The sequence below is a fragment of the Crocodylus siamensis genome, chromosome 1 (assembly GCF_052110815.1).
Source record: "Crocodylus siamensis isolate JL-2025a chromosome 1, ASM5211081v1, whole genome shotgun sequence".
Taxonomy (NCBI): Eukaryota; Metazoa; Chordata; order Crocodylia; family Crocodylidae; genus Crocodylus; species Crocodylus siamensis.
The window spans coordinates 278,208,412-278,235,109 of record NC_143395.1 but is presented as its reverse complement, the minus strand read 5'-3'; the positions used below and the strand labels follow the sequence as shown (position 1 = coordinate 278,235,109).

The following is a 26,698-nucleotide window of genomic DNA, read 5'->3' as shown; positions in this document are numbered from 1 at the left end:
TATAAAAAATTATAACTGTTAGTATTTATCCAAGGCTATAATCGCCAAAAAAATTAATTAAAAAAAAAAAATCCCTTTAACATCAACCCTCTTTTTTATAGATAGGAATCATCTGAAATCAAAGTATGAGCATTACTTTTCTTTCCCTTCCAAACTACATAAAATTCCTTCAGATCATAAGGAGGAAGAGCTATTTCATGCCACTCTCATTTTGATCCATAATTCTATTACCAGCACTTTAAACTTCATACCTTCTCTATCCTGATCACATGTTTCCCAGGGTTACCTAGATCACAGGTAAAAGTGCTCAAGCAGTAGAATGGGTGTACTGCCCTGCATGATCTAGTTTCAGTGACTTATTCAATTCTTAGTCCAAGATAACTCAAGCCCCACAAATATAAGAATCATAACCTCACCAAAAAGAAAGCAACCCCTATTTATAGCTAGATCTGTGGTAAAATTGTGAGATTTGCCATGCTGTCACAAAATAATGTTTTATTTTAAAACTTTAAAAATTATGGTAGCCACACCCGAGACAAGACAAATTAAAAACCCTACACACCACATACAGTTTATGCTTTGGGAAATTACATTTGGCAGTTCTAAAAGTAACTAACGCGTAAGCAACACAATGGTTTAGATGGCAGAAATAACCACATATTTAAATCTTAGGTGTCACACATATACAACCTGTCAACAGCTCTTAGTAAGTGAGAAAAGAGGATTTGCACAGAAATCCGTGTCCTTTAAAACAAAGTATTACTGATAAGATGAGCTATCAGTGACAACACTGCCATCTCGCTTGATTTTTTTTTTTGTAAGCCCGATCATATACAAAGTTTTTTTCTAAAGCTGCAGCACCTAGCCTGTTGAACCTCAGTTCATAATTATTCTAAAATATTATAACCCTCACGTTTGCAGGAAAAACACCCCCCCACAACACGGAGGGTGTAATCCCTAAAAAGCGCTCTCTCCCTCTCTCTCCCTCCCTCCTTTTGTACAGAAGGGGAACTAACTCATGGGTTTGGGTAGAAAGCCATTTTTTAAGTGCTTGGCAATGCTGCCACAATACTTGTGAATTTGGTAGAGAAAGACAGTAACTCAACAAAAAAGTGTCACTAAATGATTTGGTAAGGTTAGGAAATCTGCTGCAGGATAAAGATGTTATGCTTTGTTGCTGATACCATGAGTAGCACAATGTGTTTTGTTTTTTTGAGACGACAAGCAGTAGGAAAGAGGAATTTATCATGGTATACATACTCCCTTGATAGCAACAATACTTTCAAGAGGAAGTTTCTTTCTCCACTCAACTTGTATTCCTAGTCTGATATAGTCCTATACCCTCTGCTCGTACCTCCCCAAAATAGTGGCTGTAACCTAGAGGCAAAAGGGACCTGTGAATAGAACCACATCTGTATAATTCTGGAGTAGTGCTCATTTTGGGGTTTTTGTTTTTTGGGAGTTTTTTTTTTTTTTACATTTTAGGCCACAAAAACTTAAGTGTATGTGGCTCAAAATTTTTTTCAACTGCAAATATACAGTAATTTACAAGCTGCTCAGGACTATTTCTTAGTATCCCTTACCCCTCATCCCAGCAGATGACAAACGGGAGAAAGGGGGGCGGCGGGCAGGAAGGCACACAGCCTCATCCTCACTCCCTACCCCAGTACGGAAAGATCTATGCCCCAAGCATTCCAAAACACTGTCTGAGCCTGATGCCACACTATTATAGGCCCAGCGGGGGCTGCATAATGAGATTCTTAAAAAAGTTAGAGATGCGTAACTCAAGACAGTCAGAAGAAGATGTAACTTATTATTATTTGGGGAAAGCAGAAAAAGGGGCTCTAGATACTAGATAAAGCATCTCTGTACCCACGTAATGAAACAAACAACAAAAAAAAGAGCATGCCAATCACCACACAATGAATTAGCATCCGACTGCCAAACTAAAACTGAAGAACAATAGACAATCTGAGCTGCTTCTGGTTTTACAATGCGGCCTTGTGAACTTCCAGAAGCCAAATATTTCATTTGTCGCGTGCTCTACATCCCCATATGAACCTTCAGTCACATGTGATATACAACTACAGAAGGCCACGTTTCATTTTAAGGGTGCAGGAGGTGTTTTATCACTTCAGTCCAAATGCCCACCATGGAGAAATTTAAACAAAAACGCCGTAACAGTCTTTCAGCAATTATTTCTTTTACTTAAATTAGTAGTTATGACTTGAAATTCTTATAGGAAAGAGAATGAATGAGGATTTGGGGAACTAAAAATTAGAAATAAATTCAGGATTTTAAAGGGTGGCGAGGATAGATTCACATTTTAGTCTAGTAGGTTTCTGAAAAGGGCAGACTCAGACTATGAATGCCAGGTTTATTTTTCACAGGTGCACCAGTAGGGGCCACCCTAAACCCAATTAAACAAGCAGCCAGGTATATGCATTTTAGTGACAGTGAAAAGAAGAGAAAGAAAAAAGGGAAGAAAGGTTTAGAGTCCCATTCATGTCCAGGCCAACACGATCAATGGATTCAAAATGAGCACCACGACTCAGGTCAGCAGAACTTTTTACTCACGAATTTTATTCACCATTTCTCACATGATTCTTCCGTCAGTCTGAAGTTCATCACCACATCAAAAAGGGGCAAGAGAGAGGAAGAAAGAGGTACCAGGTATAATAAGATTTCTTATGAATCAGGAGGAGCCTTCCTTTTGTGAAGAAAGCATTAACTGAAATTTCTCTATTTTTCAAGAGAAGGCAGGGGTTAAGTTAGAATCCCACTTACTCTCACTATTCATATACAAATTCTCTTGGCAGCTGAATTAAGGGTCCATCTCTGCCAGGAGAAACCAGCAGAGGCTATTTTATTTTTTACAAAACAGTTCCTTACATCCTTCTTCTTTATTTAAGACACCAAGACACTCCTATAAAAGTCCCCATGCTGTCTGTGCACTGTAATGGAGGGCAAGGGTTCTTAAAACAGCAATGAAATCCAGGAGGCACATAGGAAGTACACAAGACATACTGACCAAAAAACAAAGATTATGTTTAACTCCTGTAAATGAAATTAGGTTGTATTCTTCTAGGATGAATTTTTCCTTTAAAAACTGGTTATGGTCTAAAGAAAGACTGCCAGTTCAAATCAGACTAGTTTCAAAATTAGCATAGCATTACTTCAAAAGATAGGAAGAGACCACACACTAAATCACAGAAAATCCTAAAGTTCTAGAGAAGTCAGGCTGGAAGGTCAGAGGTCATCTAGTCCAACCCCCTGCCTGAGACGGGATCATCCCTATCCAAACCATCCCATACAATCCATAATCTAAACTCTACATAAAACTACTATTAACCCTGACACAACACAGACTTAACACCCTAATCTACCACAGGTAAAGCAGGAAAACCATGGCAGCCAGTATCCTGCTTCTACAAAGTATTGTCAATATATGTTCAGAAGATCCTGGGTAGACGGCCACATGTCCACTCAGAGGATGGCAAAAACTTCTACAGTTCATAACAATACGAGCATGGGGTAAAAATCCTTCTTGACCCCAAATATGGTGATTGGTCTGAACCCGAGTGGAAGGGCAAGACCCTCTAGCCAGGAACCTCTGGCTTTGGTCCCAGCAGGAACACTGGCACACTCCAGTCAAAGTCTCCAGCTTTGGCTGTGGCTAACACCCAATGTTACTGAGGGAGGCAGGGTAAACCAGCAAAGCCCAAAAGTATGGGAAATACTCACAGCAGAACACAAGCATAATTATGCCTAGATCATCCCCATCCAGTGGCTGTCCAAATCAGACATCATAATTTGGCAGTCTGTAGTTGTGTTATAGGGGTGGCGGGGAAGATGTGATCAATTTTGGGGTTATATTCTTAGATATAGTCTACAACAGTGTTTCTCAGCCTGTGGGTCACTACCCAAAAGTGGGTCACAAGAAAATATGAAAGGGTGGTGAACAAACTTTAAAAATGGATTCTCCTTTAAAAGGAGAAAAACATGGGAAAAACACAGCTTTTCCCCTTGCAGGCTGGCAGAGTTCCAGCCTGCAATGGGCTGCTTGCCCCATGCACCACAGACTGGGGGTGGGGGCCGTGGGTTGGGATTTAGGGGCACTGGGTCGGGACTGGCCAATGTTTACGGATGGGTCCTGGTACAGAAGAGGCTGAGAAGCACTGGCCTAGAGAGTAAAAGCAAGCAACAGACTCATTAAAAAGGCCTGCCTTGTTCTTAATCCCAGCGGGGTAGCACAGTTAGGCAAGAACCACTCCACTAATGACCAGTAGTACCTTCTGTTGATGCTGTAACATATGGAACTGCAATAATCTTTTAACTTCTGCTTTATGTTAACAGGCAGACTTTATCTGTTAGGCACATTTTTAGAATGTGCTAACGCTGAAACATTAATGGAGGAAGTGTTTACACACAAAGCACATGACATTAACAGCTAAACTCAAGAGACATTCTTCTTCCATTACTCCGTTTGGACAACGGCACTCTGAATACTGTTTCTTATAATTTTGGAGGTTTGGGGTTTTTTTGGGTTTTCTGGTTTTTTTAATTCTCTTTTCCAAAAATACAGTCTCTCCCCTGTGCCTCCCCTGCTGTCCCAACCTTATTTCTTACTATTACTGTTGTTATTGTTATTATTCTTTTAGCAATGACAGGCCCCAAGTGAGATCAGGATTTATGAAGCCAGAGACTGCCTACGCTTATGATATGGCCTTGAAAAAGCTTACATTCTAAAAAGACAAAAAAGATAAAACACAAAAGACAAGAAATACCACTGTTCACATTTTTATACATGGGGATTGGAGGTACACACAAAATCAAGTAACTTGTCCAAAATCCAGGGCAAGAAGTGAACCCATGCTTTCTCAGTCCCAAAGCAGTGGCTTATCTCAGATTGAGATACCTAAAAATGAAGCCCATTATTTAAAAAAGCATGCATCAGATTTTTCCATCAATAGATCTCAACTGTTTCACCAGAGGGGATTATGTACCATTTACCACATTTTACAGATGAGGAAGCAGAAACAAAAACAGAAACTCAACTTGCTCGATACCACATGCAGTAAATCAATGACACAGCTAGGAAAATATCCTCCCCTCCCTACAAACTCTAATACTGAGATTAATTTATTAGTACTCTGGGGTCGCTAAGCATACACCTCCATAAATGACAGCTGCTGCTTCTGGGTCAAGAGAAGCACCAGGAACTCATTCTGTGTCCCCTCCTTCAACTATTTTTTTTAAGTTCTATGAAAAAAAGCAAGCATGGAAGTAAAAAATATTGGGCACGCTACTTTAGAAGCCAAGTGGTAGGTTCTAACATAGATAAATCTATATGGAAGATGTTTTTCCAAGATTTGTGGAAGATGTTCTTCAGGTGGAAATATCTACAAACTCAAACTGGAGTTGGAAGCTAGTTGAGTAGGATTCTTTTAAGTGTGTTTTACATTCCTGTTAAGTCTCAGTTCCCATAAAAAAGTCTTACATTTTGCCTTGAAATCCGCAGGCTTCTGCTTATGTTTGCTAAACTGTTTAGGGAAGTCAGTCTTATAACACTTAAAGGCATATTTAAATTACTTTGTACTTTGGGTACACAATACTGTTTCTAGGTCCCAATCATAAGTTCCTTTGAGAGGAAAAAGAGTAACTGGAAATCCCACTGAAGTCCTTGCCATTGCTTGTTATATCTCCACTTACTAATGCTGTTTTTTGAAGAGATTTCTTTTTAAATTCTGTAGGACTGTACAATGAGCATCTTTCCAGTGAGGTCCGATTAATACATCTTTTACTAAACCAAGGGTGTCAAAGATCTAGCTGGCAAGCTGGATCAGGTCTGCATAGCCCCATCATTGTCAGCAGTGCTGCCCATGGGTCAAAGACTGGCCGCAAGCTGTGTACTGGATTCAGAGCTGGTACAGATTGGGCCCACAGACCAGCCCTGCACACTCGATCCAGTGCACAGGGTCAGTCCAGCATGGGTGCCACATGCAGCATGCACCCCATACTAACCCCATGTTGCCTGCACCATGCAGGGCTGAAGCCAGCACGTGGACTGCAGGTGGTCTAAGATGTGCACTGGCTTCAGCCTACAGAGGTGGTCTGCAGGCCTTAGCTGGCCTGTGAAGTGGCTCCAGACCCCTCATCTGGGCCAGATGACTTTGATACCCCTGTACTAGGCTGACCAGAAAGACATCCGTTTTTGCTTTAATATAACTGCTGCTTAAAGGGTCCATACGATTCAAGACCTGGTCCTGTTAACTCTGAAGACCTGAACATCCACAACAAGCTTTAGACCCCAGTTAGAAGAGTTCACTAATTAAATTAGTAGGCTCAACTAAATCTGAACAGGTCAATACAAAATATGCAGGGCAGTGTAGTTGATTAACTAATAGCTTACTCTGAGTTATTCATCTAGACATCTCTTTGAATCGTATAAGTGGTGATGGTTAGTTAAGGTCAGCAAGTCTATTGGTGAAAAAGCAAAAGGCGGGGGGATGTGCTAATGTTACACGTACATGCTACACAATGTTCATATGTACACAGAGATCTTTATATATTACATAACCAACTGTGTCTCTATCAGATGTTGCAAAACTTTTGTCTTTGTTTCTAGTAGCAAGCATGTGTCCATTTGCTGTGCTGGAGATGACTGTACACAATTCTTTAAAGGGCTTAGGTTTCTATAACCCTGGCTCAAGATGAAAGATAAAACTAAGATCTTAAAGAACAGACTCAATGACACTTTGCAGTTCAGCATTGCTTACTCGACAATTTTGTCTTATGTACTCAAGACCTAAAAGTATTCAAAGTTTTTTTTATCTTTCTTTTTGACAGCAACTTTTTCAGTTCAAGGCAAAGTAACAACAACAACGTGAGGTGATTTGATAGCTTTTAAATCAATATGACCATTGACTGCCTAGTAACTCTAAGAAACACAAGACATGTAGTAAAGTTTAGCCAGCTGATTATTTTTTATTTTATTCTCCAGTCTTTTCTTGGATTGGACGTCATCAAGACTGAAGAAGAAAAAACAAAAAACCAACCCTCCCTCCTCCTGTAAGAATTCCAAATGTTTGTTCAGTATAAGAAATTATTTAAGAAAGCTTTTTGTGTAGCTAACCTGAAGACTGAGACAGGAAGTTCCTTGACCATACTGGTTTTCTTCTGTATTAGCCTAAAGTAGAGCAAATAACACCTTTTTAAAAAAAACATATTCTTGCATGTTAAAGCATTTAAGCAGATTTCACAAAATGTAACTTTTCTGTGTTTAATTCTAGAGTTAAATGTCCTAATCCTTCAGGGAAGTGCACAGCTTCAGTCTACAGATTGTTGGCATTCATGTGTCCCTAAAGCCATCACAAACAGTAATAGATAATTTTAAAAGTGTCAGCCTTCTCCAAAAGGCATTTATAGTTAATTATCTGACCAGATCTTTCCACTACCCCCCATGAAAGCTTATGCGGTTCTTTCCACTGACTGATAATAGCAATAATTTAACTATTCAACATGTAAATCTGTTCTGTTTGGCCGAAGACAACCATTTTAAGATTGTTTTTCCATCATGTACATTATAGAACTGTAATCTTAATCTCAATTCCACCAGTTCTCTTGAAAGTCAGAATATCAAAACAGTTTGGCTAGAAAAAATACACTCTGGCAGAGAGCCAACAAGGATGAGGGGCCAACATATTTAAAGAGAGAATGCTGAGGGCCAAAAATTTTTTAAGTATTTTAACCGAACCACCAGATTTTAAACAACCCTTGGTTATCAGTGTTGCAGAAGTGCTACCTGCACAGGAAGGTAGGCCTCCAACTTTAGGCACTCATTTAAAACCCCAAAAACCCCTTTAATATTTATTTTAATACAGAAGCATATGCAAGTAATTTGTACAAGCCTAGCAAGCCTCAGGTGTTTGAACTGTATTTTTAATATTCACACAAAGGATTTCTGAATAGATGATTTAACACCTCTGATTATAAAAATCACTGTTGTATATTCTCTAGTGGTTATAGTTCTTTTGCATATTGCTATCATTTACTTCTCTCTTACTACAGGATTTATCAAGATTTAATTATGACAAGCACTGTGCAAGCAATAACTGTGCAAAAAAGTGCAGTACTAATCCTTCTGCAAATAGCATGGATGTCATCTGCTTCGTTGTTTTTGCCCCTTGGTTGAAGAGCTTTAAAAACTTACTTGTTACAAAAGCCATTCCTAGTTAGTATAGATTATCCTGTTCTTATATTATAATCCAATAGGAAACACTGTGATGTACTGAGCCATGTAGACATAATAAGAATACCACCTGGCTTAAGAGTAAGTAACCACTAACCTTTCTGGACACTAAGGACTAAATCCTATTCCACTGAACATGTTTTACATGGGATGTACACAGCTGTGCAACTGCATTTTTTTTTGGCATGTATGCATAGTTTGTGATTCAGCCTCATCCATACTAGCCTAAGTATGCTCAGTGGGGCTGTTCCCATCTCTGGCAGGACAGCTGTGCAGGAAAACAGAACTACCCAGGTATAGGCTGAGCAAAGTCCAAAACGTTGTGTGTGTAAGAACCACGACAAGTGGGTATTAAAATGGAAGACAAGGAACAGGAGGAAAAGGATGATGACAACCCTCCAGCCTTTTTCCCCCCAGTAGCCCAGTAGTTAGGCAACATCCCCAGGAGTGGGAGACTAAGGTTGTAGCCCCTTTGTCCCCCTTTCCCAAGGGGGTTGAACTTGCATTCCCTATTTTTTTGAAATTCCCTAACCATCAAGCCATGGGCCAGGCACTGTCTAGACAACCTTCTGAATTCCCATTCCCTCACCTTATATTTAATAGTCATTGGATAGATAGCACTGGGAAAGTTCTTACTCCATTGGGAGCAGGAGCTCATGCTAGAATTTAGCATCCCCTCCCTTCCAGGGCAGTATCTGTGTCACTGAGCCATATGCTCTCTGGCTTGTAGTCTTCCTCCTGATCTTCCCTATTTCCCTCCGGCCTGCTCAGTGACCCAACCTCAAGAGAAGGACTGGAGAGTTGTGTGTAATCCTTTGCCCATGGCTTAGAAGTTAGAGCACTTGGCTAGAAAACAGAAGATGCAGATTGAAACCCCTTTTGCAGTTACACAGCTACATGTGCTCTATTTAGGCATTTGATGTGAAACAGGATTTAGTTCTAAGGAATTCAACTCTTCTGTTTATAGCTTGCACAACAGGCCTAACACTCTTGAAAAGGAATTCAATATGGCAAATTAAACAGGTTAATATATTAGATTTTAAAGTCTTGAGGGGAAGAAATCAGTGCAAGTCAAACAGTTTGACAGCATGGTAAAAATAAGTGTGTGGAATACTTTAATTTAGTTCATGTGAAGTGTGAAAGAAACAAATCTGCACGCTAATCCAGGACATAATTGCATTTGGATTTTAACTTCTGCAAAGATAAGACAAAACTTCTGTGAAAATGTAGATGTTACTTTCAGCCAAAAATGTACATTTGGAAAGTTTCAAAGAAACAAACAAGCTGGGGAAAGGGGTATTGTCAAGTGGCAGAAGGAAGGGATCAAAAGCAGCAGTTACCCTGAAACCACTCGATCAAACGGATTAAGCTCAGAGCTAGGAGTCAGCAATTTGAGTTCCACTACCATTTTTGTTACTGCTGATTTTAATGGCTACTGCCACCACTTTCCACATATACTATTTTGCAGAGTGAAGTACTCCCTGCCTAATCTCTGCAGAAGCTCTTGAACCTCCTGAATGTCATCCTCCTCTTCAAAATCCCCCATGAGGAGTTTGGCTTTACTGCTCCATCTCAGTTCTACACTCTAGTAGTAGCCATTTTCTTCTATAAGTGGATTTTAGGGATAATACAAAATAAATATTAACACAAAAATATTCATATTTGCAGTGGAAAACACTACAAAACTTGTTAGTGTTTTACTGGAAATATGAACATGGCAACTGACAAAAAGGTTGTGCTGTGCAAGGTAAAGGTAAAAATCAAGAAATCATGATGGAAAGGCACACTGTTGCTAGACAGAAATACCATTATGTAGCTTCTGCAGTGCAGTACTTAGGAAAGTACATTTGAGGGAAACAATTAGTTATACTGTACATGTTCCAAGAGCTACAATCAATAGCCAGGGACCGCTGACAACCTCTGGGTGAACAGGGATGTCTAAAAGGATTTATAGCTAGAATAGAAATCCAATCTCCTTCTCCCTCATCTAAACATATAGCTAGGGACCAACCAAATTCGCAGTTGTGCAATTTTCAAGGCAAAATGTGAATTCGGACAGGCTCAACAAAAAACAAAACAAAACTGCTGGCTTACTGAAAAAACAAATACTGGCAAACAGTAAAAAGTTTGGAAAGCCCTTCAGTCTTGGAGCACAGGGGGACAGGGGACAAAGGAGGGCAGAAGGTGGGGTGGGGCAAGGGGGGGCTGCAGCCTCTGCACCTCCTGCTGCAAGCAGCCCACTGCACCCCACTTCCCCTCCACCCTTTCCTCCCCCTTCTCCCCCCTCCACCCCTGTGCTCCAAGACTCCAGGGCTTCCTGCTTCTCTCTCTGCTTGCTGGTAAGGTTTTTTAATTTTTTTCCCCCTCCAGGAATCCTGCCCAAATTGCGTAGCCCACTGCTTGGGGGTGACCTGAAACCACAGCTTAAATCATTCTGATGAAGCCCAAGGAAAGCCATTAATCCACACTTAATAACACGTAGATTAATGACATCCCCAGGCTTCATCAGGGTAATTAAGCTGTGGTTTTGAGTCATGACAAATCTGCAGTGAGGGCCAGGACTGCTGGGACCCCTCACCCAATTAGAGGTGTGGCAGAGGCCAGTTGTGCTCAGCCTGTGAAAATGGCAGCCAGCCCCAGGATCTGCCTACAAAAAAAAAAAAAAAAAAAAAAAAAAAAAAAAAAATCAGCTGACCACCGCAAATTCAGTAGACCTCTTCATATAGCATTTAGGTGGCAGCAGATTTGTGTTCCCCCAAACTGAGAACAAAGTATGGTTACACTGTACCACAGGACACCCTAATTTCTGCTTCATCTTTACTTCTACATCTCAGTACTTTTACCTTCAGTATTGTGGCATCAAGTTTCACCCGACTGCTAGAAACACCATTTTTGTAGACATCCACATAATCTCCAGGGCTACAATTTGGAGACTATGCTGTAGGTAAGATATTTCAGGATTGTCAAGGAGACAAACAAGGCAGCAAATGAAAGTTTCAGAAAGAAGTACTGAGAAGGCCCAAAATGGAAGAAAGCAGAAGAGTCCAAGAATGCATTTTTGATAGATATCTATCAATAACTAAATAAAAGGAAGGGTTTGCTAGTTTTGGAATAGAGAACTCTTTCCATGGTGTTAGTTCTTCACTTGGGTTTCGTACAGATGAATGATGCTTTCATCTAGTAGTGTTTTCAAAGATGATCATGCTTTAAGTTCATCTTTAATTGACAAAAACAAGGGAAACCCAAAAGATAATACTTTATCCTTCACATTTTTCATGTGAAGAACAGAAGCAGCCCGATGCTCTTGAAACATACAGATGCAAGGTACCTACAGCACAACTGGATGAATGGAATCAGAGGAAGAATTCAGAAAGTAGCAGAAAAAGGTTATTCTTTTCTTCTGTCATTTAATGCTACCTTAAAAATAGTCAGTTCTCACATATAGCATCAGGCCAAATATTCTCCATGTATTCACACATCTATCAAAGCCTAACCTTCAGTGGGACTCATTTCATATTATAAGGCATACTCAGTTCAGTGACTATACTGACATGTGCCTTTAAGAAATGGACATGCTGGTCAGTAAGGTACGATTGTAACATGATGGAAAGCTGTCAGAGGTATAGGGACACAACTGGGTGCCTGGGGCAAAGTGGAAGTGCTAATAGCAAAGCCAAGTGCCAACTGCTGGTCACCACCTTGATTGTGAACACAGTGGCAGATGCGTCTTTTCTCCCCCTCCACTCCCTTGCCCCTGGCCCAAGTTGCCCCTATTGCTCCCATTAGAAGCAGTTCAATTTACAGTCTGCCCAGTTTACCATTCTAATGGTCCCAGACAGATGCGTTTTTTCTAGCTTAGCGATACTCACAATTTAATATTTGGGAAAGCTTTTGTTTTCTTAGTTTCCAGTCTACCTCACAATATTATTAATTAGTAAGTTTCAAGTCTTCACCTTCCACAGATAAATCCAGCATTTAAAAACAAACAGATGAACAAAACTTTATTTTTCCAAGCCAGTTAAGTCTATAGTAGAAACATCTTTTAGGATGTGATATTAAAAGTTTGTGTTAGAAGATATATTTAATATATAGAAACAGATTTGGCTGATTAGCCACCTTAAACCTATGGATCAATCTGCATGCGTACAACCTAAAAATTGATTTCTTGGAAAAAAAATAGGCTACAGAAAAATTCCTGCCAATCACTTTCATAAAGCAGTCACAAAGAACTATTTATCTTGAACTCAGTAATTCTCAGCACTAGTCTGCTGTCCAGCTGCAAGTTGTACTCAAGCATATACTAAACCTGTTTCAGAAATGACGAGATGTGCTCACTCAGACACCATTCACACTACTGTGGTGAGCAGCTGGAGCCAAATTTTATAAACAAGGACAGCTCAGCAGATCACTTCAACTGACAATGTAGGTTGAAATATGCTACCTTTATTAATAACTTACCTTTATGTTAAGAATGTTACAAAAATTAAGCATGCTAAAGTCAGAAAATACCAAAACCATGATAGTATATACAGCCACCATTCAGTCCCTTTGCACAAATACATTATGACAGAACAATTATGTGATCACATTCTACTGCATCTGCAGTCTAGAACATCTTTGCCTCATTCAGTTAATCAATAATGCAAAATCAGACCCCCAGTATGAGGCAGGGCTCCACATATTGAAGAGGGACAATTAAGTGTTTAAAGACTATAATGAAGCATTAAGAAGCAAAGTTAGCATGGCACCAACTTATTATTTTTTATTTTTTACTTTTATTTCCTGGTTTTCAAGTACTTCATTCTGCATCCATATTGTTCCCTTAGACTAGATTTTTCTGTGAAATACCAAGCTTAGTCACATGTAGTAGACTCCCATTCTTTAATGAGGTGGACTTAAAATAGTTACAAATTGGTTGGAATGACAAAACGGATATTTTTTAATAAAAGTTTGATTTTAATTTGGATGTACAGGCGACCCTCACCATTTGCAGGGGATATGTTCTCATATCCCTTGTGAATGGCGAAATCCATGAATAAAGGCCCTGTGTTCACGAACACCATTCGTGTTCATGAACTCAAATGCCCCGGGGGGGGAGGCATGGCTGTCCTGGTGATGGTGGGAACTCAGCGGCAGCAGTGGGAGCCTGGAGGCAGCAAGCGTGGAGCCCCCTAGGAACTCCTGTAAGTGTATTTAAGAAGTGGGTTCAGCATTCGCGAATATTTGAAACCGCAAATGCCAAACCCACAAATAGTGAGTGTTTCCTGTAAACCCATTTTTCTTTTATAGACAGACATTTAATTTGGGAAGTCTATATAGAGTCTTAAACTATGAAATGGTACCATCATTTAAATAGGAAAATATTCAAGCAGTATGTTTGCCATCAAAGTTTGGACATCAGATCCTTGAATTAGCAAAAAATTCAAAAAAAAAAACAAAACACCAACAAAAATTGCCAAGCACCTGGAAACAGTTTGCTGAAGCACTAAAAACACATTTTCCACAGTACTGGTATCCTCTGCAGTTCAATGAGGTTTTAGCTTATGCAGTTAATTCATTCCAATTAGTAGCTCATTCAGCGACTAGGAACTGATTAAGGGGCAACAAGCTTTCCTGTTTTTTCAGCTCCCACTATGTATAAAAATGAGGTGTGAAGATGAACTCTACTAGTTATAAAAACTTAATTGCACCTGGTCCTTCCAGTTCCCATCAAGTCAGTACCCATCATTTTTCTTCTATTTTAAAAGGAAGAGTTTTAAAATACAAAACAAGTTGTCATAAGATGTTTAAAAAGTGTTACAGCACATCTAATATAATTTTATTTAAACTAATATTTAAAACCATGTTTATATTCAGTTGAACTGAACTCATCTTTCCAGACCTGACAGAAATCATAAGTTAATATAGTAATCTAGTAATAAGAATTCATCCTATGCAGAGAAGTAAAAAATTAAAAAATTGCATGCAAGAATCAGAAGCTGTTTAATTGTCCAAAATGTACCATGTGGTCAGGAAAAAATAAGTGCCAGATATAAAGGTAATATTCAGTTGCAAAAATCAACACATTTTAATGATTACTAACCAATGAGATTTAAGATTTCTTTAGGAAATAAACTACAGTAGAATTTGCAAACCAAGATTAAAATAATTATTTAAAACCAATGTTTCCTGCTTACTGACTTAGACAACAATGACGGTTTTTAAAATAGATTAAGATCAGTAATTTGAATACACTTTAAGTATATCTTGTTTTCCTTTAGATTCAAATACAAGATCAAATATTTAAGCTTACTTTAGTCCAGCTCATTTTCATTGTAAATGCATTCATTTTGCTTATAAGAATACACGGCAGCATTTATAACTATTTCACAGCTTGAGTGTCCAGTCTGGCCTATTCTATAGTAATTTTAAATTGCAGTGTCTCTTGCCTTCTTCCTTTCCCCACCTTTCCTTTGAGGCATCTTACATCACTTCCTCTTATTTCACCTTTACAATGAAAAACGTTATTTAAAAAAAAGACAGTATCTGTGCTCATCCCACAACAATTTTTAATAAACTTTCCACAAGAATAAAGACTCTAGATTTTTGTTTTTAGAAAATTTGAGTTTCACATATGAATGTTGTGTCATATATGAAAAAAATGTGCCTTTAAAATTATTAGTTAATATTGCAACTTAATTATTTTTAAAAATCTTCCTTTTTCTGGTTTTTCACTGTACAATTCAATAGAACATTGCATTAAAAAGCAGGGGTGCTTGACCCTTTGCCTAGGAGTCAGATCTGGCCCACAGAGACATGTAATCCACCAAAAATGAAGTGTTGGGGAAGCAGTGGCAATATGAATTACTTCTCCCCTCCTAGCAAGTTTCCAGACCTGTAGAGAGCCCCATGGCCTGGATAATAAATCTAGTGCAGGACCAAACTGGGCACACAGGGCAACAAGGGGCTCCATCTTAGCATGCAAGACGCCACCAAGGTGGTAAGAGACCTGATCGGGGACACATGAGGGCAGCATGGACCCAACAGAGCACAAACAGCCAGGCACATGGGCTGTGGCAGGGGCAGTGCAAGGACTTGATCTTGGCACATGAAGCCCAATCCAATTGACAGACTGGCCCTGCACCGCCTACCTATCCAGAAGGGTCAAAAGATTGAATCCCATTGCATTAAAGCATTTCATTACAACACAAGCAAGAGATGTTATGATCCAGAAAAGGTAAGGTGATTTCAAACAGTACTATGTAGCGATTACCCCAAGGGATTTTAAATATTTAAAAAAAAAATATATATATGTAAAAATGTTTAAACTTATGTCATATTATGTCAGTAGTAGAAGCAACATGTAGATCATGCTACTACTACTGACACACATGAAATACAAATACAATTTGAAATAGAAGTTTCCAAATTGAAACAGAAATGTTTTTATTCACTTTTGGAAAGAAAAGAACAATATTAATGTTTCAAGTTTGGACAAGCTCTACTCAGCCCCTCACAAAATCATACCCATATCAACAAAGATACTGGTAATATATTTTTGTATATTGAAGGTAGTTGACCCCCCAAAAAAGGGGTTTTTTTGCATACAATATGCAGCTTCCCCCCCAAAAAAAATCCCCCCCCCCAAAATTTGGGGTGCATGTATTAAGCAGGAAAGCTGATTTTCTTACCAGAATGGAAGCACTTGATTCCTGCTTCACAATGAAGCAGCTGTGCCATTACCATTCAGACAATGGAGGGAGTCAATTGTTCTTCACTCCACACTGTTAACAATCATATCTCCTTTTTAATGGTCTTAATTTCTACTAATTAGGCTAACCTTTCTAAAGGCAATTTTGCTGTCAGCTAGCAGTTCCTGCTCACCCGACTCTTAATTCACAGCCCTGGAGACTCAAGGTTGGTTTCCATGGGTAGATCTGTGATTCTGAAAAAAGTCTTCAGCAGCAGCTAGGGCTTGAGCTTTCATTAAGCAGGAAAAGAGGTGAGAGTCAACTGAAGAATAAGCTCTGCCCCTACTCTGTGCAGCCATAACTCTGGAAAAATCCATTTTCTTCATTCTGCATTTCAGAAACTAGTTGTGTACACACAAACAGAACCAGGATTTTACCCTGGGGGTGTACTTACAGTGACCAATGCTGCAGACTTGGATGTACCTCAACTGCTTCCAGGCTCCTTCCCCTCCACCCTGTCACTAAGGCAGGCAGACTGTGCCCTAGGACCAATAGCAAGAGAGGCTCTAGTCTGGAGGAAGGTAACCGTCCCCCCAACCTTTCCCCTCCATGCCCAGAGGCATATTATTTCCCCCTCCCTTCCCATCTCCCCTGCCTGCTTCTGTCGAGGGAATAAGGCGAACTTCTGGGGCTATGCTCACCCAGGACTACAGTAGTGGTGGGTTGGCATGTTCCCCCACTCTGAATCTACTCCCAGACTGGTCAGGAACACCTGGGGGGAAAAGGGGGATGGGAAAAACAGGCAGGTAGTAGGAACATGCCCACCTGCTGCTGCCCCTGCTGTCATGGTCCTGAGCTGACTGAAGCCGAGCCAAGCCCAGCCACGGTGCAGCACAGGTGGAATGGGCAGGAGCTCCCCTCGCCTCTAGTAAAGCATGGGCAACAAAAAGTGCCAGGGTGGGCAGGGCATATGCCTTTGGGCATGGAGGGGAAGAGAGGTGGGGATTTTTACCTTCTTTGGGACTTAAGTCCCCTGTTGCTGCTCTGCCAGCATGATCAGAAAGGGAAGGTGTGCTCGTGCCTGTGGCAGAAGGCCACCTCTGTTTCTCCCCAAAAAACTCTGCTCTGTGACAATTTGGTTAGGATGGGCCCAGCAGAGGGTACACACTTTACCCTACCTCTTTGGGTAACCTGAGCTGGATACATTCCTGAGGGAGGGGGGGAAAACCTGCTCCCTCTGCCTGCATGACTGGTATCAGCTACCTGCGTGAGGGGTTTGCTCCCTGCGGAGCTAGGAACTGCCAGTCTGCCCAGCAACTAGTGATGTCTTTCAAATTGGCTGGCTGACAGACAACAGGTGCTGCCCTCCATTGGACCAGGTAAATGAGGTCACAAGGGCTATACAAGTCAAGGACTGCCCACAAGGAGGGGGCAGCAACCATGAGGAAGACTCAGAGAGAGAGAGAAAGAGCTGAACCATCTGAAACTTGCTCTCCCTCTCAAAACTCATGGTCAAGGAACTGCCCGTCTCCAGAGGGAATCTCCACCTGCCTCTGGATGATGCTTGTGAGTAAGATACCTAGTTGGATCTCAGGTAGATAGCCTGCAGTAACTCAGATGCATGATCAAAGGCTACCCAGCTATGGGATTTCTCTGATATTACCCTACCCTGTACCTTATTCTAACCCTACCCCTTGTAACCAATAAAGTTCCCCTTTGTACCTAGTGTGGGAAACTTATTGGGTGGGTCTAAATTATGCCTTGGGGTCTCCTTGGTTCAGCTAACTCAGGGAGACCACTACTTGTGCTTCTGACTGAGGGAAGCATCCCAAGTTCTTGAAGTGAATCAAGTACCCTCAAGGGTTACTAGGCCTGTGTTTCCCATGGTGCGCAGAGCCAGAATCAAACCCAGCCCCAGGTGGTGGCAGTGGAACCCCCAAGCTAGTGGGTGTGCTCCGGGAAGGGGGTCAGCCAGACATAAGGCACCCCCAGGGAGGCACTCGGAGCCTGGAAGGTGGTCGGGCACAGTGAGGTGGGTGGCTTAACACCAGAGCACCCCCTGCTGGCCCATCACAGTGCCACAGCACCCTCTGTGGATCCTGTATGTTATATTCTGGTGCATGCTGCATGTGAAAACATATGGTACTAAGAATAATAAGTAATTGCTGGCTCCTGTCCCTAGTTCTCAGAAATGGATTTTAGTCTAAAAATGGTAGAGCTGTGTGACTATTTTCCAGTCATTCCATACATCTGTTAGATCAGAGGGGACAACCTTTTGGGCATATGTGCCATAAATTAAGCTCTTCACTTTTATCAAGGGCCACTATGATGCCTTTTCCCCTTCTCCCAGTAATAATAGTGGTAACATGATATACATGTTGCTTTTACTACTGGCATAATATGACATAACTGTTTAAACATTTTTTTACTTTTATTTCTTAATTTTTTATTTTATTTAAAATCCCTTAGGCGAGTTGCTAATACAGTACTGTTTGAAATTACCTTACCTTTTCTGGATTACAACATCTCTTGCTTATGTAGTAATAAAATGCTTTAATGCAACGAGACTCAATCTTTTGACTGTTCTGGCCAGGTAAGTGGTGCAGGACAAGTCTGATCAGGCATCATGTGCCAAGATCAGGTCCTTGCACTGCCCCTGCCACAGCCTGTGTGCCTGGCCCCATGTACTCTGTTGGGTCCCTGCTGCCCTCCTGCTGTTCCCCTTGCAATTTGCCAGAGGCTGCCCATGCCACCTGTGGCATTCACACATCCCATTGACCACAGCTGTATTAGGTCAAGCTTACAAGGACAGTGGTGGTTGTGCCATTTATTCTTCCATTTGTAATAGCTTTGCACTTGATCAATCTAACCAGTATCAACTAGTAACTAGTCTTCAACTGGAAGATACAGATGAGATTTAGGTGATAAATACTGAATGGGCATGTCCACATGAGACACTTTACTGTGCAGGAGAGCTAATTACTATGTAGTAAGCATCTGCATCTACACGTACAGATGCTTACTGCACAGTAATTGGCTGTAATCATGAGCAAATCCTGCTACCTTCAAATGCAAGTAGCCAACTTACTTGAGATTACTTACTGCGCAGCAACACCCATGTAGATGCCTGACTGGGAACAAGTGTGCTCCCAATCAAGCAGGCAGCAGGGGGCAGGAGAGAGTGCTCCCTGCCTCTGGGAGGGGACGGGCTCTCCCACTGGAGCCTGTGTGGGGACAATGATTCAGCAGCAGGGAGCTCCCAGTCCCATCTCTGCAACTGCTGGTCTGGGAGATCGATCTCTCCCAGCACCAGCTCCATGAGGAACTGGGGCTGGGAGAGATGGATCTCAGAGTCCCTGGGCCCCACAACCACAGAGCTGGAAGAGAAGGATCTCACAGCCCAGGCCCATGACTATGGGGCTTAGGCTGGGAGCTCCCTGCTGCTGGGGCAGGGAGACATTGTCCCCACCCAGGCTCCCATGTTGGAGCCTGCCCCAGCAGGAGGCAGCTCCCAGGGACAGAAAAGGAATGCCCCCACCCCTACCAGGAGACAGCTGTCTGCTGCCCCTGGGCCAGCCCCCAGGGGATGCCTAGAACCCCCCACCAGCTACTGCAGGGGCCCACTGCAGGGCCACACAGAGCAGAAGCAGTCTGCTGCTGATAGTAGCAAATCTGCTCCCTAGGAGAGTTTACTCGAGAGTAAACCACTCCTAAATTATTTGCACATATAGATGCACCCAGTATGTAGTATACTGTTAAGAGTATCCTACATATTAATTGCAGTGTAGTTATTCTGCCACAAATAGCAAATATAAAACTTCAGCCAAAAAATACAGCCATTTCAAGTCCATTAGTTTTAGTACTTTATAGTCATTTAAATCAGAGCAACTAATAAACATTCTCCTCAGGGGGATGGATTTAAAACATCATCTTTTGGGCCAACAGCCAAGTATTTTCCAGCTGAGCTGTTCAGCATATTATTGGTTTGTTATCCATCATGTAACAGCTTAAAAAAAACAAACAAAAAAGCTAATGGAAAGAGGTAAATGGTTATCAATAACTTAGCAAAAGGCTTTTTACAGGTTACTCCTGCAGCTCATAATATAGTCTATGAAAATATTTTTGTACTTGTACTTCACCTTTGGCTAGTGAAACTAATTAATTACTGTGAAAATGAACATTTAGTGGAAAATAAAATTAAAGACACATGCTATGACTCTTGTTTATGTCAAAGTCCTTTGCCAATTTATCCTACTTAAGGATAATTTTTGTCCTTCACTGAAGCACATCTCCATTCCTGAAGTAAAAGTATGACTTTGGAATACAGTACAGGTTTCCCTCAATTTATGTGGTAGATGTGTTCCCGCAGAACTATGCATAAATTCAATTGCATAAAGGGAACCTGGTTTATAAAATGTAACAAATAGGGAAATATCTCCATGGCAGTACAAGGAGGAAGTGAGGCTGGGGCTAGGGAAGAGGGGGGCGGAGCAGCCCAGCGGCTGCAAGCAAGAAGCATCAGCCACGGGGGGGCACCAGGCTCTTTCCAGTGCTAGGGGCAGGTGGCAGCCTGGTCTCATCCCGCTGCAGGTTGGGGTTAGCGGCAGCACCAGGTTCTTCCTAGTGCTTGGGGCTGGCTGCGGCAATGGGAGGGAGGCTGCTGCCACCCCAAAATTCACTGTAGCCCCCACCCAGCTCTCCTCCCAGTGCTGCCAACAAGTGGTGGGAAGAGCCAGGGGTGAGTGGGGACAAGTGGAACCCCAGAGCCAATCACAGAAGAGTGAATTTACCTCGCATATAATGAATTTGGGGCATAAAAAGGGTCATTGCATAAGAGTGATTTTGCATATATAAAACCTGCATAAAATTGAGGGAAACCTGTATTTAATTTTCATTAAAAAAACCAGTCAAGTTCTAATGAAATCTTTACACCAAGCAGTAAAGTCTATCCTATTACAACAGTTGGAACTAATTCAGATTAATAATCTTGTATTAAGAATTGCTGATACAGGATTATCAATCTGGCTTAGTTTCAACTGTTCAGTTAAGCATGGGCTCTGCTTTTTTGATTTAAAGATTTAACTGAAACTTGAAATATAGTATTGATTTTTGTAGAAGTCAATTAAAAAACAAAATGATGCTTCTATCTGTTGATAATATTTAAGAGCTGTTCTGAAAGAATCCTCTGCTCCCCATCTCACATTTCTCCTCTTGCCCATTTTCTGTCAAGCAGCTGTTTTTTCTTGTTGCGTTTTTTTGTTTCTCCCCCTCCCTCAGTTACAAAGTTGGGGGTGGGAGTGTAGGGTGCTAAAGCACAAAGGAGCACTTGTTAAAACTGAATACATCCAGGCAAGTCGCCAGAGTTAATTCCAAAGATCCCCGTTAGAGCAATACTATATATTCCATTTTAGTACAGAGGCACTATCTGTTTGTAGGACAGTTTCTCATATAGAAAGAAGGCATAAGAGAAATTTCATTCCAGAAGGGATGATAAAAGGTTCACAAATATATTTTAAAGCAGCAAATGGAGAAGTAGAGAAAAAAAGGAAAATTGTTTCAGATTGTGGGCAGGGAAGGGAGGGAATTGGTACTTTATGCTGGAAAAGATATTACTAAATGTTTATATTATTGCACTGCCTTCTTTACAACAGGCTTAGTAACAGTCATAATTAGCCTGGTTCTGCCTGCCTCTCAACAAGTAATATCTTGTTCTTACCTAATTCTGTGGGCTTTGATTTATAAAGTAATGGGGGAACCCCCCCGAGCAAAGTCCTACTCAGTGTGCAAGAGTGTCAGTGTTTGACCCAGTACATGCAGTATTGCCATACTCAGGAAAATAAAGCATCAAGAAATTTGACGCTAGATAATATGAACTATTGTTTTTAAGACTTTACTGAAAGTGAAGCTCCCTAAAATCATTTTAGGAACAGACTTTGAATTTCTCATTTATTTTTATAATCACTTGCCCATACACTAGAGCAACTTAGCTGAGAAACTTGTCAGCAGTGCAAGTAAATAAATCAAATTCTGGCCATTAGATTCAGGTTAGTTTGTGAGAAACATGGGGAGAAAATAATTCATGGTTAAGTCTTTGGGTAATAGTTACACATACTTTTACTTCTAGTATTTGCTATGCAGCCTGATTTGGCATACCCAATGTCTAAATAAATATAGTTTATAACTGAGCAACAGGAACACTCAACTAAAATATGAAACAGGCATAACTTGGGAAATATGCATTCCATGACATTTATACTCGTTTTCTTCAAAATTTTCCTTATTAGGGTATGGACAGACAGATTTATATAATTTTAAGAGAGGGAATTTACTGCTGTGGAATGGGTATCAATTATTCTCATGTAACTGTTTCATCTACCTGCTTCAAATCAACAGTAAGTGAAGCTAAAATGAAATAAAATTTAACCCCTGAATGAAGAGAGGGATGTTACTACAGATTTGCTTCATTTTCTTAAAAGAATTAGCTGCACCATGAGAACTCACCCTCAACTGAAACGGTTTCATCTGTTCTTATATTCAGTTTGAGAAACAAGATCAAATTGTATTACTTCCACAGAAATAGACTATACATTAACATTTAAGCAAATATACAAGTCATATCCATGATATTCCAACCTCAAATACAAGCTTGCAATGACTTCTCAACATAAAATTTAAAAGCTGTTCCCCTTTCTATGTCCTTCCACTCCCCCTACATGCTTTTTGCTGTAGAATTAGTCTTCTCCATTCCTTTAGTAACCCTGTGCTCTATAAAGACTACTCTATTCACTCACCTCGCCCATTTACCCATCCTCTACCTGCACACCAGAGAGATTAGCATTTTACCATAACCCAGTAGTTTTCTTCTCTGCCTCATTTGCAGAGATTACCATTTTATTCAATAAATTTCATTTACAAAGAGATGCCTAAATGTACTTCCACAACATGGGAAGTGGCTCAGTCTTTTGGCTATGATAAAGTATTCTTGGACTGAGATGGGAGGGAAACAGACCCAAGGGAAGAGACCTTTTAGATTTGTGAAACTTCTTCATTCACAAGTCTCAAAACACCTGAGTTTTGGCTATTCCACAATTCATTATGCCAAAACCTGGGCCCTGTCAAATGGGTCCTATCCAGGCAAATCACAAAGGAAGACGTTCCAGCAGTCACATGGATTCACTCATGAATCCTTCATGCCCACACTGCTGCAGAAAAGAGTGAAATGCAGAAGGTGGGGGGTTGCTGGTTGTAGCGCTGGTCTAAAGACATAGGCAGGCAAGGTTCTTTGGATAGATATGATAAAGTTGACAAGATATGAAAGCAAATTAAGAGAAGAGAAAGATTCTAGCTCTGTTGCGTGTGCAGCTGCAAGGACAGCTCAAGATAGACTCCAGATACTAGAACGTCAAGAGGGAAAGATACTAGTTACACAGGCAATTGCCTCCCTTGAGCAGAAAGTGCAAGCGGCACATTCAGTCGAACCTTCCCTTGAAAAGGTTCGGCAGTGTCTTTATAATGAGATTCCAAAAACTGAGCTGTGGGATGACCCAGAGAGTGAAAGTCTGTATGGTGAAACTGCAGAAACTAAGCCAGGGAATGATGAGTATGTGAGGCTTGCAGCAGAAGCCCATGAAATCCCACCTCCTTATGCCCCAGCAGTCCAAGAGAATTTGGGAGGAGGGTTAACCCAAACCTTCCCAGTAGTGATGACCCATGCAAGGCCACAAGGGGGAAATCCCTGGACGGAGACACGGTCTTTTACTCGCATAGAAATCAAAGAACTGCAAGAGCAACATAAAGCTAAGCCAGGGGAGCCAATAATAGATTGGTTAGTTTGAATGTATAGTGAAGGAGCCTCAGCAGTATCTGTAAGTTGCACCGAGGCAACACAATTGGTCCTCCGCCCCGAAATCCAGTTGGGTCAGCGGGTCGGGCAGGACCAAAATATTACTCTGTTTTCTGCTGCAATGCAAGTGGCTGCTGCGGGTTACGGTAACATGGAAGAAGCAGCATGGTTTAATTTAGAGGAAGCCATTCATTGTCTTTACCGGCTGTCTTTGACAGAAATTGTTCAAACAGGAAACTGGAGGCACACTCAGATGAAAAAATTAATGACAGAGGCCATGTGGAAAAAGTTTTGCTGGAGATCGCCCACCATATGCACTTCAGCTCTCCTGGCACTGCAACAAGAGTTAGCAATTCACCCAGTAAGAGATGCGATACGGAGGCTAGTACAGCTTCTGTCCATCTTGCAAAAACCAGGGCTTCCCAAACCAAAAAAACTGCCAAGGCCATAGCAGTGGCTCCTGAGAAAGATGACCCAGCCAGGCCCCCCAAATCCAGGAAAGCAGGAAATGAAAAACCCAAAGCTCTGCAGGCGCAAATGTGGAGAGAGCTACTGGCAGCAGGGTTTAGTAAAGAGCAAATTAACTGACTGCCTATCATAGTCCCGCATGGATTATAGATCAAACACTGTGAGGGTGAAAAGGGGAAGACGACAGAACCCTCGGCACCCCCGACCCCCCGCAATAGGAGTCCTGGCCAACCCAGCCCCACCGTGTAAGGGGCCATTGTGGGGGCAGTAGAGGATTCGGGACTGGTAACACAGAATAATATTAGCCCCTTAATCAAATTGCCTACAAAGATTTGTTTAAATGGAAGGAAAAAGTTAATTGACATGCTACTAGACACTGGTGCCCAGCTATGTGTTTTGGACTGTGCAGAATGGAAAGGGGCACAGGGAACCCCCTACCAAGTGGTAGGGGTTGGAGGTGCCAGACAGCCAGAATATTTGGTCTGACCCACACTGACCTTGCCCAACGGCTCTGTAGTAACAGCAGCCGCTGTCATGCTCTGGAGAGGGGCGAAACTACTGGAACTAAATGTGTTGCAAGGGCAGTTTATTCTTAAACAGGAAACCTGGCAGTTTGGCTGTACGACAGCCCAGGAAAGAGCATGAAGGGGGTACACCGATTTCAATACTGCACACCCCCTGAGGCAACACAACCCATCCAGGACACCAACCGGCAGCTGGAGGATGGAACCATCATTCAGACTCATTCTCCATACAACAACTTGGTGTGGCCAGTATGTAAACCAAGTGGCGATTGGCAATTGACTATTGACTTTAGAGCTCTAAATGCCAATACCAACCATTTGACAGCTGCAGTCCCATCCATGCCTGCGTTAACAGAAAACATTAGGTGTTATGGACCCCGGTGAATGGTATCCATGGACATTAAAAGACATGCTTTTTGCTATTCCCATCCATGAAGATCACTGGCCTTTGTTTGCCATCACATGGCTTGGACAGCAGTACACATACATAGTCCTACCCCAGGGTTGGGTGCATAGCCCCACCTTGGCCCATGGAGTGTTGGCTACAGTGGTCCATGAAGTACAATTAAGCCACCCAAAGGTGCATGTCTGGCAGTATGTCAATGATGTCATGGTGGGAGGCCAGGACCAGGAATTAACCATTTGTGCTTTTGAGTCCCTAAAGGAGAAGGTACAGGCATTTGGATTCATGCTGTCCAGCAAAAAGATCCAAGAAGTTGGACCCCAGTGTGAATTTCTGGGAATCCAGTGGCAACAAGGTGGATCCACCATACCAGCTAAGGAGCTGCAAAGCCTGGTAGATACCCCTGCCCCCCATAATGTAAAATAGCTACAAGCCCAGCTGGGAGCACTTAATTTCTGGTGCCTGCATGTCCCTGAGTTTAGTGTGTTGGCCCGGCCTTTGTATAATTTGTGCAAGAAAAAAGGCACAGTGGGAACAGGGCCCTGAGTACCAACATGCCATGCAGGCTGTCAAGGAGGCAGTAACCATTCACATCTCCCTAGCAGCACAATGCCCAGAAGGGGAGCTCTGGCTCCATGTAAGTGTGTCCAACAGGAGGCCCCAGTGGAGCTTATGACAAAGAGATGCACCTAAGGCAGACAAAAAGCCCCTTGGGTTTTGGAGTCGAGGCTGGAAGGGGGCTGAACCCTGATATACGCTGCTAGAACAAATGCTGTGTGCAGCAGCCACAGCTTTAGAAGCCACAGAGGCCCTGAGAGGGGAGTTACCCACTGCCGTAACTACTCCGGTACCCATCCTGGGAATGGCATTGTCTGACCGACACCTCCTGCCTGGAGGGAGGGCCCAAGAAACAACAGTGCAGAAATGGATCTATTATGTTTTAAGTCAGGCACAGCGGGTAACCCCAAAAAGGGACATCCAGCACTAGTGGAAAAGGTCACAGAAAACACGGTCAACATATACCCATATGCAACCAGCTCTGATGAACCACCTCCTTTCTCCCCCGATGTGGAAACATCAAAAGACATAGAGTTAGTGCAGCACATGGGAACAAAAAAGCTGAAGGGCCTGAAGCAAAATGGAACAGGCAAGTAGATGAGCTAGCCAAAGGCAGCACAGAAGCCCTTGTTGCCGAGGCAAAAGCTCACCCACGCCCAGAGAACGTGCCCAGCCCATCCCTCCAGGCAAGCCCTGGAGTGCTAGCTGCAGAATGGCTGTATCGACAGCATGGGCACCCTGGCTGTGATGGCACTGCTCACCTAGCAGCCACCTGGGGCATTCACCTAACCAAAAGGGAAGCATGGGAATTAGTCAACTCCTGTATCACCTGCCAGGAAGTCAAGGCCTGAGTAAACCCTGCCTTAACTACCCCTTTGTCATTATGTGATGGGAAAGTAATATGGCAAGTTTTGCAATGCGAGTTTATAGGCCCACTTCCCCACACACTCAGAAAGCGACAGTATGTGTTTGTAGCAGTGG

The 26,698-nt window shown here is 41.9% G+C and overlaps 1 protein-coding gene across 3 annotated transcripts in view; it reads right to left on the bottom strand.

Moving 5' to 3' along the window:
• Positions 1-26,698, bottom strand: part of GPM6B (glycoprotein M6B) — a 165,043-nt gene that overhangs the window by 98,380 nt on the left and 39,965 nt on the right. The window contains exon 2 of one of the 3 annotated variants that reach the window (XM_090063592.1): positions 7,136-7,189. The exons of the other annotated variants lie outside the window; for them this stretch is intronic. The gene's annotated coding sequence lies outside the window, so the exon portion shown is untranslated. The remainder of the gene's footprint in view (positions 1-7,135; positions 7,190-26,698) is intronic. 3 annotated transcript variants of the gene reach the window in all.